Here is a 14,606-nt window from a genome sequence, read left to right on the forward strand (position 1 = left end):
TACACCCACCACCCCCCCCCTCCCCCCCATGTTGACAACAGGACAAGCTGAACAGCAAATAACTGTGTTGCATGTTACAAACTGTAATATATTCTAAACACCAGCTCAGCAAACAACAAGGACCAGTTTTAAAACTGCACAAATGTGGAGAGTTCTTTAAAAGGTGCTTTAACAATGTGGGTCAGTCAAGATTTCATGTCACCTTTTATAACATAGAGAAAACCTCTGACTTCTTTTCAAACACCTCCAGCTTCCTGGTTAGTGAGTGAGCAGCTGAAATCTGAGGTTGCATCTGCAGAAGAAAGCTCAATAAGTGAGTTTGCACTTTCAGTGCAACGTAACAAACGACAAATATCAAAAAAGATATAATCATTGTACCGTCTTCAGCCATTCAGCCTTTCATGCCTGTACGAGATGTTAATATAGAGAAATGTATGGATAACAATGGCACATTACAGCTTATAATGTAGCTTCACATTCAAAATTCTTCTGAATTTATATTGAATCAGTGGAAGGACACATTCATGTTTGCTGTAAATCATATTCAGATTTTTGGAAGATTACACGTAGCATAACATTTCATTAACTAAGATACTTATCCAGGCTAATTGTAAATATAAATGAATCTATTTTGCATACACTCATAAGAGAGTTTTTGAATTCAAAAAGATGAATGAACAATGTTGTAGACTAATTCATTTTCAAGCAGAGCCTGACTGATATGTAGAGGCTGATGTCGATAATGATGTTAATATTAATATTAATATTGATGAATAATTAAAAGATAAATAAAATTGCAAACAAATATTTAGAACCTGGAAATAATATAAGACATTTTAAACTTTTCCGCATTTTTTAAAGGCGAATATTAATTTATACACTGAAATATTAGGAGGGTAAATATTAGATTAGATTAGATTAGATTCAACTTTATTGTCATTGCACAGTACAAGTACATATACAACGAAATGCAGTTTAGCATCTAACCAGAAGTGCAAAAAAAGGCAGTAAAGTGCAGAGTATTGTGTATAGTGGAATATGTAATTAAATAGGAAGTACAGTTAGAAATATAAATGGAATATGAACAGTATTAAGAGGTAAGGTATGATATAAGAATGATGAATACACTATGAGCAAGATAAATATATAGATATAAATACACTATAGGTGGGATAGTTGGGATAATACAGTAAAAAAATATAAAGCATAAATTAGTTGTTCTGGAGGTGTACGGTTTGTATCAAACAAAAGGACTAAGAAACATCTGCTCAACAATAACGTTATCAATGATCAACCTTGAATTACTTGAATTAATTTAAAAACACTTGACTGAGTCAGTTGGGAGGATGGACTCCCCTGACTGCAGCTGAGGCCGGACGAGAGGTGGGGGGGCTTCATTCTGGCAGACATGTCTCCATGTGCAAGACTTCACCTCCACTCTCACTTCCTGGTTTGGTTTCCTCCTCTTTTCTTCTGTGTATAGTTGTGTAAAGCCCCCCACTCATGATGAAGAGGGGAAGAGGCTATGAAAAAAGAAAAACAGGCAGAGAGAGGATGACAAGGACTCAGACAGAGAGAAAGAGCATGGGACAGGGTGCACGGAGGAGGAAATAGGAGGGAGGAAGGAGGAGGAGTTGATAGTTTGAGGGGTTGAGCACCACCTGGTATTCCTTTACAACCAAGGAAAATGCCTAGAGAAATGATAATAAAATAGAGAAGTCGCAGTGCCGTCTGTTGTTGACAGGAGCTGTGTATGTGCCCTGCGAGAGACGTGTGTGTGTGTGTGTGCGTTTGGGCAAGTGTGCGCGATGAATAATTCATGGCTGTTCATTAAGGAGAGAAAGTGTGAGTGAGTGATTGTGCATGTGTGTGTGTGTGTGTGTATGTGTAAACCCTCCGTTGCTCTGCGCCACGTCGCCTGCCTTGTGGCTGCCATCTGGCTTCACGCCATCAGAGTGCCACCCTCCAGAGCCCTCGCTCCTGCAAGCATGGCAGGAGAGGAGAGGGGTGGAGGGGTGTGGGTGTGGGGGTGAGAGACGGGGGTTGGAGGGGGCAGCGTATATAAATATATATGTATGTATATAGAGAGAGAGAGAGAGAGAGAGAGAGAGAGAGCGATAGAGAGAGAGAGAGAGAGAGAGAGAGAGAGAGAGAGAGAGAGAGCGATAGAGAGAGAGAGAGAGAGAGAGAGAGAGAGAGAGAGAGAGAGAGAGAGAGAGAGATGAGGGAAGGGGGACAGGGCCTCAAGTTAACTTCTCCATTCCACTGATATCATGTGACGTCCACAGTCTGGTGGAGAGAGATGTGCAGTTGGATGTGAAGCGTAATGACAGTTCATCACCTCTGATCCAAAGCAATGCGCTGTAATGTCAGTTATCATCGACCTCTGCCTCTCTCCCCTCTCACATAAAGGTTTTGGCCCTTTAGAATATGCTGAATCTGAAAAGGAATGCCTCCAATTTAAAAGATAAACAATTTTTAGAGTCATCTCTTGTGTTATGAAACTTGAACCTTGACATAAGGTAAATGGAGCTTGTTCCTGCATCAGTGCAAAGTGATCTCAGATTTGTATTAAAGCCACAAAGTTTAAGATAAACTGAAAATGTAATAGTTCTGTGTAACTTTTGTTCAGATCTGTATTCAAGATTTTTCTTTTTTTATTTGGTAACAATTTACATCATTGCCAATAACTTTGCACTCAACATGTCATTGATGGTTACATGTAAAAGTAAGTGAATCACAGGTGTATATTTTCATGTCTAGGAACAGGTGCAGATTCAACTTGAGGAAAGTTTCAAGTGGAAACAAATTCTTTGTTTTTGTTTCAAAACAAAGAATTTAATAACACTTTCAATGTAAGCTGGTCGGCAGATGTATCTAAAAGAAAACAGATGGGACAACTGGACACAGGTGTGTGTGTGTGTGTGTGTGTGTGTGTGTGTGGGGGGGGGGTAATAAACAAAGGAGGGAAAATAGACAAAGATGGGATGTAACAACATAAAAGAGAGAAACAAGGAAACAAGTTTCAAAATAAAACAGGTAACTCAAGATACCAAAATATAAACCCAAACAGTATGAGACCATACAACAGAGTCTTTCAACAGTCTCTTCAACACTGAAGGCAGAGTAATGACATATTACATTTTAGAATATAGGACAATTTGGTGAATATCCTTTATGTGTTTGAAGGTCTTAACAAAGACTGAATTTCATTTAGTCGCTTTAGAATGAGGATCAGTGATATTGTGCATGCTGTTCACTGACTCTAAGGAAAACCTTTCATAATGACATCAGTGACAACTGTAATTTCAGATGAAATGTAAAAACGTTTGCTGTGAAAAAGGCTTATGTGCAGCTTTATCAAACAAGGGGAAGTCATGAAGACAAACAGTCAGAGGATCAGGTGAAAGGTGTTTGGAAAAGAAGATAAATGCAAAGGGTAAAATAAGATACAGAAATTACCTCTGAAAGGATATACTGTATAGATGGCCTTAGTTCAACTTTGACTGGTACTTGTTCTAGCTGTGTGTGCAGGTTCTCTATGCAGTGAGGAATCATTATCCACTATTCCACCACTAACCAGAGGGTCAGTGGTTCAATTTCAGGCGGCTGCATTCCGAAGTGTCCTTTGGCAAATTCCTGAACCCCAAATTGCCTCTGATGATGAGAGAGTATGATTGAGTTTGTGAATGCCACTTGTGCTGTAAAGGTAAATAAAAAACCCAAACCCCTGGATAAATACAGCTCAATACTTCACATACATTTTGCTTGTTTACACAAATACCTCCAGTAGCAGACATGATTGCACTGTATGTTTTTCTACCACAAAGCCATCCCCCTATTTGTACACACACACACACCTTTAATTCATCCACACCTCTACCATGTGGCCCCTGCAGCGTGAGTTCCTGGAGGGCCGCTTCCCACTGCCAACACATCTCCCTCTGCTCATGCACATGGCAAGAGGCCAGGGCAGATGATTGAGTGCTTGTAAGTATGTACTGTATGCAGTATGTGTGCCATCATCACGAGCAGCTATGGTTGCAAGATAGTGTCCCTAAAATGCGACGCCAGGTGTTTGTGTGTGTGTGTGTGTATGTGTGTGTGTGTGTGTCCATCTGGAGGGGTCCTTGGGGTCACAGTAATCTGGCACAGCAATCTCGTACTGTAATCATCTCGGTGCTCAGCAGGTGGTCCGGCAGAAGGCTGGGGAGAGAAGTTTCTGCACATTTCCTCCGCCGGCTAATGCCACTCTGCTTTACACACACTCACTGGCCGTGACACGTGCGACTAAGCATGACACTTCTCCTGAACCTACGTGTGTGTGTGTGGAGCGATGGAGGATCAAAATCTCAGATTAAAGAGGAGAGATTAGAGAATCGCCCGCGTATCTAAAGATAGATGAGCAGTTTTCATATCACGTTACCATCCGCAGCAGTGAGACGGTGGTGTTGACAGCGCCGTCCCCGGCTCCGGCGCACTTGACACATTCCCCGCGGCCTCGCTACATGTGGAAAGTGCCAACAGAGGCAAAGGGACAGCTCGGCGAAAGGAGAAAATACAGCGGGGGGTGCATGTAAGCAGGGACAACAGCCTCATTACGGAATGAGGTACAACAGTGTGTCCTCTCTGCATCAGTAAACGTATTTCCTGATCGCTGGTAACCTCTGGGACGAGGACACCTGATTCCTCTGTAATGGAAAGTGACAGATAACAGAGCGGGGAGGATAATGCTCTATATATTCCGCCCCTGCTTTCTTTTTTATTTAGCCCTGGAAGGTCTTAACTCAATAGTAAAGCTATTTCAGGCGATCCGTTGCCTTATCAAGCCGCCACCACACACGAGGATAATGAACTTGTCCCATCCTGGCACATTATAACCCTGTGAGTGTGTGTGTGTGTGTGTGTGTGTGTGTGCGCTCTGTTTTAACTCAAGAGGACAGCCTGTGTGTTGGTACATGGAGATGAAGGGCGCTTGGTTATCTCTACCTGGCGCCCCTTATCACATCTGCACATGTGACACCTTTCAATAACCCTCAGTCCCCAGCTTCCTCTCCTCTGCTCTCCAAAGAGAAAAGAGAGAGAGAGAGAGAGAGAGAGAGAGAGAGAGAGAGAGAGAGAGAGAGAGAGAGAGAGAGATGAAGAGATAAAGAGTCTGTGTTGTGAGTGTATGTTCGTCTGCACAGGAGAGATGGTTGGTGGGAGATGATGAAAAATTGTGAAACCGAAACCTGAGAAGAGATGTGAAGGAAAGTGGTTGGGAGAAAAAGAGAGAAGGATGTAGGATTTTGTAAAAGTACTTTGTTCGAGTAGAGTTTTGATCTTCTGTAACTATATTTATTTATTTCCACAAACATATATATATATACAAGCTGCAGCCTCATTGTACATCAAATATGGTGAATATGGTTTTTTTTTTACAATTCTTTCCCTTTTTGATTAAACGTAGTAAATTTCTCTAAAACAGGACACTTGACATCTGATCACATGCAGTTCACAGCACGTATTTGCTCGTTGTGGGAGCTGTTGGGTTTCTCTTTAATTTTCTAAGTTAATTGCTTTGAGATAATGTATGTTATAATTTTGACGGTGTAAAAATAAAATTGAAATGAACTGAAATAGACCAGAGTGCACTAGGTTAATTGGATATAACATTATGAGGATGAGGGAATATCTGCAGGTGACGGAACAATAAAACAGTTTCTAAATACTTTCTCTCAACTCATTGTCTTTATTGTCTTTGACCTTGTTGTTTTCCTTGTTTGTGGTTATTGAATTTATATCTTTACACTCTGATTTTGTTTGTTTCTCCCGTGTCGCGTGCCAAAAACGATTTTCAAGTCGCAAATTTTGCTCATGTTATAGAGTTTTCAGTCCGGGATAGAACTTTCTATGGACAGGACGTTTGTGGATAATGGTTTTTCATATAAAAGCGGTAGTTTATATTGTTTGTCACTGTAACAACGCTGATTGGCTGCGGCTGGTTGACGGAGCGAGTGGTGTCCCAATTCGGATCTGGTTTGTTTGGAGGGGGACACTCCCAGTGAAGTGCACTTCATATCTAGGGGTAGGGCCAATGGAGAGGAATTGGGAGAGTGCCTACACAGCCAAGTTATAATCAACCTGAAGTATCTTTAAAGCAGGAATTTTTAAGTAGAGGAATTTACTTTAACCTGTTTGTGTGTATGTGATATACAGGCCTAGATACCTTTACTAACAATCAGAAAAAGATCTGATTACATGTTCAATCACTGTAATGGAGGAAAAGAGCCAGAGAGAATGGGCAGCAAAAAAAAAAAAAGAGAGAGTGAGAGTGAGAGAGAGAGAGTGGGGAAGGTAAGAGCGGGAAGTCAGAGAGCTAACCGGAGTGTGAATGGGCAGAGTATGGAGCGGAGAGCCAGGGCCGTTGGCCAGTTTCCAGTGGGGATAGTGGGTGTCCCTGTGCCAGCTGGCAGCCTGTCTCTCCCATCTGTGGAGCCTCGGAGAGTGTGCAGTAATCTCCTGGAGACAGCGGCTCAGCTCAGGCCAGATTTAAAGGGATATGGCCAGCTGGCCAGGCATGGACAGGTCTGTACCGGGGAGAGAAAGGAAGTGCAGGAGAAGGCCACGGGCGAAGGGAGGGGATGAGCGGGCGAGCCGTGATGAAGCAGGTCAGGTGTAATGGCGAGGATGATAGGGGGAGCGGAGGATTGGTGGTCAGGGAGCAATAAAGAGCACTGGTAAGAATGATTATAGTCCAGCTGCCAGCAAATAATAGAACAGGCTGAGTGTAATGTCCCTGCCTGTAACTGTGAAAACGACTGTGCTGAGGTATCGAACACGTACCTGTGTCACACCTGGGTTGTGTAAGACAACACATCTCACAGGTTTGTCAGCTTCTCCCATCACATCACTGTGTCACAAACCCGATGAAGACAACTGAAGTGAGCGCTCCGTGCTCACTCCAGCAACAGACACACAGAACAAGCTGCGGGCCAAGTGGCTCTGCTCGGCTCTCCGTGTTCTCCGCTCTGTGATTGTTGCAGATGGCAATCAGAGCCCAGCTGGCCCGTTGGATGCAGCTTAAGGCCAACATTTCAAAATAATATCAATCTTAGCGAGTCATTTAATCCAGCATTATTTTCACTGGGAACGTGTCCAATAAGATAAGGTAATTTCACTAATCCCAGCTAAAATGTTTATCTTCGCTGGCTTTGTTCTCCTTCCTGCTATGAGCAAAATCTAATTCTAATGGAGAAATACTGTTTGAGATTAATAAGTATGTGAAGAATATTTATAATTTCTTATATTTCTGCTGCCCAGCTGTGAACTAAAATAGGTTTTCCCAGTGAATGCATGTGAATGACTGAGCGTGACGTCTTCCTACATTTCAAATGTGTGCCAGGTGAGAGAAGGGTGAAGTTATGAGGGAGACGGAGAGAGATTCCAGTTTACAGCTGGGGCCCGACTCCATGTGTCAACATGCGAGTGAAAAAAAACACGGCAGGGAAAGATGCCTGAACACACAGACGCAGACAAATACACATATTGCAGCGATCAAAGACAGCAGCCATACATGCGCCTCTACATGCGCTCACATCTGAAAGCTATCTGGGAACAATATCCCGCACACACGCAAACACAGGTGTGTGCAACTCGCACACAAATGCAGGGAGACACATGCCTGCGGCGATCGCACAAGAATAAGCGAAGCCATGCAAATCCCCAGATGTGCAGGAAGACAGGGGGGGAAGATGAGGAAGAGGGGACCGGGAGAAGGAGTGGAGTGCCTGGAAGGAGGGGAGGGGAGGGGAGGGGTGTGATGGAGGGAGGGAGGGGACTGGGTGGGGAGGGCCGGGTGTTTACTACCATTTAAAAGGCAGTGGCTGCTGTGTGCAGATTAATAAACAGGAGGTAATAGCAGAAGGACTCTATATTTATTTTTTATCTTAAATGTTGCTTGTTTGTCGGGCTGGATGAATATTGACTGTGAAATTGGGATCAGGGTCGACACATGCCAGTGCTCGGCCTTATCTCTGGGATGCAGGCGGGCCCGGGGCCGTTATCGCCGTGCCACAGTGGCGTGCCGGCACTCCAGCGCTCTCAAAGCCGCCACATTCCCTTTGTATCTGCCTGGAGAAGCCTGTTTACCTTTCACTGGCTTGATATTCCTATTAGAGCCGCTGACTATTTACTCCCTGCCTCCTCCTCCTCTCCCTCCACTGGGCACTGGGCTGTCTCTCATCTCCTCCTCTTTCTCCTTCCCTCTCTCTCTCTGTTTGGCTATGCCTATCGAGCTCCTTTTTCACTGTCTCTTTAGAGTACATCTTTTTCTGCTGCTTCTGCTTCTGACCTTCACCATGACATAAAGTTCTAGACATGGTTTCACTGACCAAGAATTCAATGTCTGTGAACTGAGGGGTTACTTCCACTCAGATATCACATAAATAATGAGGCAGATTGTCTGACACCCTGCACAGTGGGAGCCTGTCCTCACCAGAACACTGACCATGTGTTCAGTCACTTTAAATAATGAAAACTGCTGGATTTTAACATCAAACTTTACTCTTCATGTGCCATCTCAACAGTGAAAATGTTTTTTTTAACCATGGTAATGTTGTCCTGACCTTCGCTTAAACATGACCAGACCTTGACCATATGATTAATGGTCTGTATCTGTGATGGACTTGGAAAACCTTCAGTCCTTGTAGGTTTGGAAGAGGACACTGGGATCTATGAGAGTTGATCAGAAGGAACAGGTAATAAAAAGCTAAGAAAGAAGCTCTAATTATGAGGATAGTCAAATTATATTCTATAAGATTTATCTCCTGCTCAAAAATACCGACAATCAAAGGATTTGGATTTTTAACACGTTCTTGTACAGGATTAGTACATATGCCTGTGCAAAAATATGAATATTGATTTAAGTATATACTTTTTTGCACTAGTTAAACATATTAAATTGTTGAAAATATTTTATCAATTCATTTTAGATATCAAGCAATTGTTTGTGTCACTTTCTCGCATTATGTACAGATCAACACTCACGGTTTCTATACATGAAAAACTGTTTAAGAAGAAATACTTCACCTATGTACTGCTTACATAGTATATATTGTAGTACTTATACAACTTTCTTGGAAAAGAGTGTTATGTGAGGCAATAAAGGATTGAAGAGATAAAAACTTTATCATGTAAAATATGATCCTACTGATTCCTATAAACACGGTACCCTCTGTCCAACTGGTGTAGTTTACTGTTATCTTACAACTGCATGTAAACCTGTAGGACCACATAAGTGAAACAGAAAGGAACCGGGTTTGGCAGCCAATCATTCATTAAAGCTTTACTACAATTAACAAATAACCTTCAAAAAAACGATCACAACAACCTATTGTTTCCTCTGCTGTCGTTTCCTCTCCTAAGGGAAGGCCACGCAGATTCCTCCGGCGATGACGGCCTCTTCTCTCACTGCCATCTTGGTGGCAGTTTTTTTTGTTTTATCTCTCTCCTCCACGCAGGGTACGCTAAGGGGCTTGGGACGCGCCGTGCCGCATGCCATGCCACGAGGTGGGATAAGGAGCAAGCAAACACATGAGCAGCGCTTAGAAACCCTGATCAGAGTGTCTGCCAGGGTCCTGATAAGCTGACAGGCAGGAGAGGACAACGAGAGGGGCAAGGAGTGGGCTGTGGTTGTGGGGACGAAAAGGCTGTTGACATCGCAGGGTGCCCTCCCTCCCTGAGCACGGATGGCCGTGAACACGCTGAAAAGCCCTGAAGACTTATTTTTTAAATTGCAAAAGTCCTATTTCACAACCCAGAGGAAGAGGAACATAGTTGCACATTCATGTCTTCGTGGAATGCCTAACAATATTTCTTATATTATTGACATGAGACCATGGGAGTTTATTGCAGTTTGTTAATTCAGCATACATGCACTGCACATTGGGTGTAAGTACATGCACTGGCAGTCTATATCTTTGCATTGTACCTAAGTGTGTTTGTCATTCTCCTCATATATGGAGGAGATAAGAGTTTCAGGTGCTTTTCACCATCTGTGATGAACTTGCCTCACCACCGTGTTTCCTTTGCCTTTGCACGTAAACATGACATCATGAACAAATCTGAGGAGAGGGAATCCTCCATCAAACTCCCAGTAGGAGAGCAGCTAGGCAGTAACTGAACCCCACTTGTTATAACTATAGTAATAATTACACTTGAATTACATTTATATTATCACTTCTAATATGACTGTTATATAACTTAAACCAGAATTTGTAGGTATACTGTATATATTTCTTAATCCTGGGTAAAAATGGACTCCTTTACCATTTCCAGTAAAGGAGTTTGCCTTTCTGTTTTTTTTGTGATGTTGCGTGTTTTGTTCTCAAGATGTAACCAACAATGAAAACACAAACGTTCATACGTGTCAATGCCTCAAGATGATTGTGCGTCAAAACGCCACGTCAGAAAAAGTGCAGCTTCAGCGTCTAGACTGCCAAAATAAAGAAGAAGAATAATGTGCATGTTCACCTGCGTGTCATGTTTTCATCACTGTGGATTGGAGCCGGAGCTCATAAAACCGGACAGATTCACATGAGTGATCTATGAAATGCATTTTTACAAGAAGAAACTTTCTAAGATCAGGTGACATCATCTCTTCCCCTCTCTCCCCGAATTTAACGTCAATAAAGTGCTGCAGATAAACTCTGCAGCCCAACATGTGATAAACGTCATGTAGTGAATCCACTCGGGATATTACAGGAAACATTTTCATTTTATTATTTTGGATCCTGCACAACCCTAAAGTGTATTTTCATTTCATCTAACTACGTGAACATCTGCCCGTCTTTTGATGGTCGGTCAGTCCATCTGTCAGCTGATTAGTCCACATCTGTCCGTCTGTCTGTGTGCCAGCTTCTGGAGCCAAGGTGTGTGACACATGGGCAACATTAACATCCGGATGTGGAGCATTGGAGAGAGAAGACAGAAAACGATGAAGAGAGTGAGGCAGATGGAAGAACATAACACACAAACACAAAGTCAAGTCACACTGCCCTGATATTCTCAATTGCAATTATCTAAAGAAATCTGATTCCGACTGGTGCCAATGAGAGCAGCTGCGGCTCAGGACGCACGAGCAGACTGTTCACTAATCGTAAGGTCGATGGTTTGATCCTCCGGTTTGCATGTTGAAGTGGGCAAGACGCTGAATCCCAAACTGATACTGATGGCTGCACCATCGGTGTGTGAGTGGTCGATTGATAGAGAAGCTCCAGTAGCTCTGTCTGAATGAGTGTGTGAACAGGTGACTGCAACCGATAATGTCCAGTGAGTTGACTGCTCAATAAGACATAAACTCAGTCCATTTCCTTTATAAACTCTCAATGAATTACCTTCTGGTGATGTCACGCAAGACGACAAAGTGTCTTTATGGTTTCACCAGAGCCTGTTAAATACTTATTAAAAGCACCATGACCAGTTAGCAGCTGCAAAATAAGCCAGATTTACAGTTGGCTGCTTGACTTCATTCACTTTCCTTAGATCCTTAAATCCATAGAGCCATCGAGGAAGGTGTCGGTCTTAAATCCTTAGCCTCAGCTAGCATGATATGAGCCAAACTCCCCTTCTTGTAGGAAAAGTGAAGGTACATTTGTATTTTTTCATTTAAAATGTGATGTATAACCAATACTACGCTGAAATTTGAAGGAAATATCAGCCTTTATGTCTTGAAGCCAACATTTGTTTTAACCTTTTACCTCCAAGTTCTCCAAATCATTGAGATCCATCCTGCGACTGCTCTCTAGGTGAATTGCAGCCAAACACAACTTCATCAGTAGGAAGTAGACAGGCTCTGTGCCACATTCATTCACAGTGTTGCACACAATAATGATGTACGACAATGTTGTAGTGATCCACTTTATTTAATATGCATTGCTCACTTTGACTAATCAAAGATATACCTTTAGAGATATATCTAATCTGTGGTGAAACACATTCTTGAGAAATAACACTGCCCAACACCACAGATGAGTTGTGTTTGAGCATCTGATCAGTTTCTATATCAGTGTTTTATCCCATTAAGCAAACCACGTGTTTCCCAACAAGAATAAACAAAGAATAGAAAGTATTTCCAAATATTGTTTGACCCAGGTCTGTTTACAGATCAGTGAGCTTTAATTGATGCTGTCGGCCATGGCTCACTTCCAGCCTCTCCTTTTCAATACGGAGACAATAACAACATTATGGAGCTCAATAGCTCATATTCCTATGTGGCAGTAATATCTAGATCCTTCCTGCAAATCAATGGCGCGAGATGGCCTTTGGCTTCATTTTTTATCTTTAATATTGATTGCTGTTCCACTTTGGAGTGCACTGTCAGTCCAATTACGGAGAATTTAATTGATTTTTCTTCACAAGCAGGGTTAGATTGGATTGGTTTATGCAAAGCAGATCAAACAGAAGTACTCCCTGGACTCGCTTCTATGTGTAAAATACAGCTCTAATGAGCAGGAGCACCCTGACACGTTCTGTACCTCCACCCATTCGCCCTGTGTTTCTGTCTCTCGGCACAAAGTGACGCAAATGTGAACACACACATACACACGCACACGCTCACGCACAATAGTTAAACACGACAGCAGCAGCAGTAATTATTGTAAGAAGCCATTTTGACGATTCCGACAATGTAACACAAATAATCATCTTCACCACACCGAAGTAATTGTTGAGAATTATGCTGCTCATAGAGGGGAGGCTCCACAGTTGCATTTTCTCCAGAGACAGTTGAAAGTAATGGGTGAAAAACTGATAACTCAAACGATTGTATGTGAGGAATAAAGCAGGTGTCTCTTCATTGAGGAATTCCACGATGACCTTTATAGGAGGCCCCGACTAATGAAATATACATGACCCTGCACACAATATGTCAGACAGCGAGACAAGGCTAATTAGCTGCAGGTAAATTCTGAAGGCCCCACTCTCCCCCATCTCGCTCTCTGTCGCTCTCTGTCGCTCTCACACGCACACACGCACACACACACACACACACACACACACACACACACACACACACACACCTTGGTCAAAGCTGTATCAAGTGACATTGCCATACATTTTATAATTGCTCTGCTTGTTATCGTCATAAGTTTTGTACTGAACCGTCTCAAGCTTCAAGCTAAACAAATAATTTAATCCCGTATTCAGCTGTGATGACTTACTGATGAGTCACAGCAAAGTTTCATCTCTTTCTCAAGATGTATCAGTATCTTGAGCAAAAGTAAGGTTTGAAAATCCAGAAACAAACAGAACGGCTAAAATCTCCGGCCTTGAGACAGTCATGAAGATATTTACAAATCAAACCATATTTATTGTGATAGTGATCAGACTTTAGAGCAAAGTCAGGACCGTGGTTTACATTTGTTCTGCTTTGTTTTGGTTTCAAATTTTAATTTAAACACCGGACATAAGACTTTTGTGTGACATACATATCCTGTCATCGTCACCTGTGTGGAATGTGTCCACATTTACTTGACGTCAATTGGTTTGTGGACAAGCCTGTGTCTGACATTGGCGAGCTATTGTATGGTTTTGGTCCTGCTGGAATAGCATTGTCGTATCGCAAAGATCCTTGTTCAAACATCATATTGTTGGAGGTGAAGACTAAAAGCAAACCTGCAACCTCCTTCAGCTTCTGTATCTCCTTCTATCGTTGAATGCTTTCTCTCAACTTCCTGCAACTGGTCCAATTGGGAGACTCATTGTAGAAACCCACTGTGGACCCACTGTAGACCTAACTCAATTTCCCATGTAATTAATATTTGCTGGAGGACAGTGGGCTAATGTTTAATGGATGACTCTTCAGGCATGTGTAAGCTCGCTTGTTTGTGTGGCTGCGGTGAAGATGTGTTGTAGCCGTCTATCGCTTGTCTCCTCACCTAAATCTCTCCTTTCACATTCCTAGAGGCTAGTATTGGAGCTAACACGCCTCCTCTTTGCACCTTTGCATAGCCAAGTTTGTGTGTGTGTTTGTGTGCGTGAGTGTGACGGGGTGAGAGGGAGATGGTGCTGTTTTCTGTGTCTCTGGGTGCCCCCTCGCTGAGCTGTCATCACTCCCTGGCACCGGGTACACATCACAGCTGCAGGGGAACCACTCTGCGGGGAACCTTCGTTTCCATCTGTCTCCAATTCACAGTGGCACCTATTTAGAGCGGCTGAGCGGCTGTGCATGCCACAAGCCACAAGAGAGAGAGAGAGAGAGAGAGAGAGAGAGAGAGGCTGAGTTTAGGGAGGTCAAGAGAAGTGGGCATCCATAGATCACATGTTGGAGTTCAGGGGCAGTAAGATTATGGGATTATACAGTATTTCACAGATGAATAATAAACCTGTCTTATAGGACGCTGTCATATTAATACATCAGGTCCAACATATTGGATTTTTCGTTTCATTACTTTCGCAAAGGAGATTACATTTTCACGGTTGTTTCTTAATTGATTTGTTTCGTGAGTAAGATTACACAAAAGCAACTTAACCTGATGACCACGACACTTGTTGGAAGGAGAGTGTGGGTCAGGAGAGGAGCCATTGTATTTTGATGCAGATCTGCTTTATAGCATTCTTTGGGATTT

Source organism: Pleuronectes platessa, chromosome 1, assembly GCF_947347685.1.
Source record: "Pleuronectes platessa chromosome 1, fPlePla1.1, whole genome shotgun sequence".
NCBI classification, from domain to species: Eukaryota; Metazoa; Chordata; class Actinopteri; order Pleuronectiformes; family Pleuronectidae; genus Pleuronectes; species Pleuronectes platessa.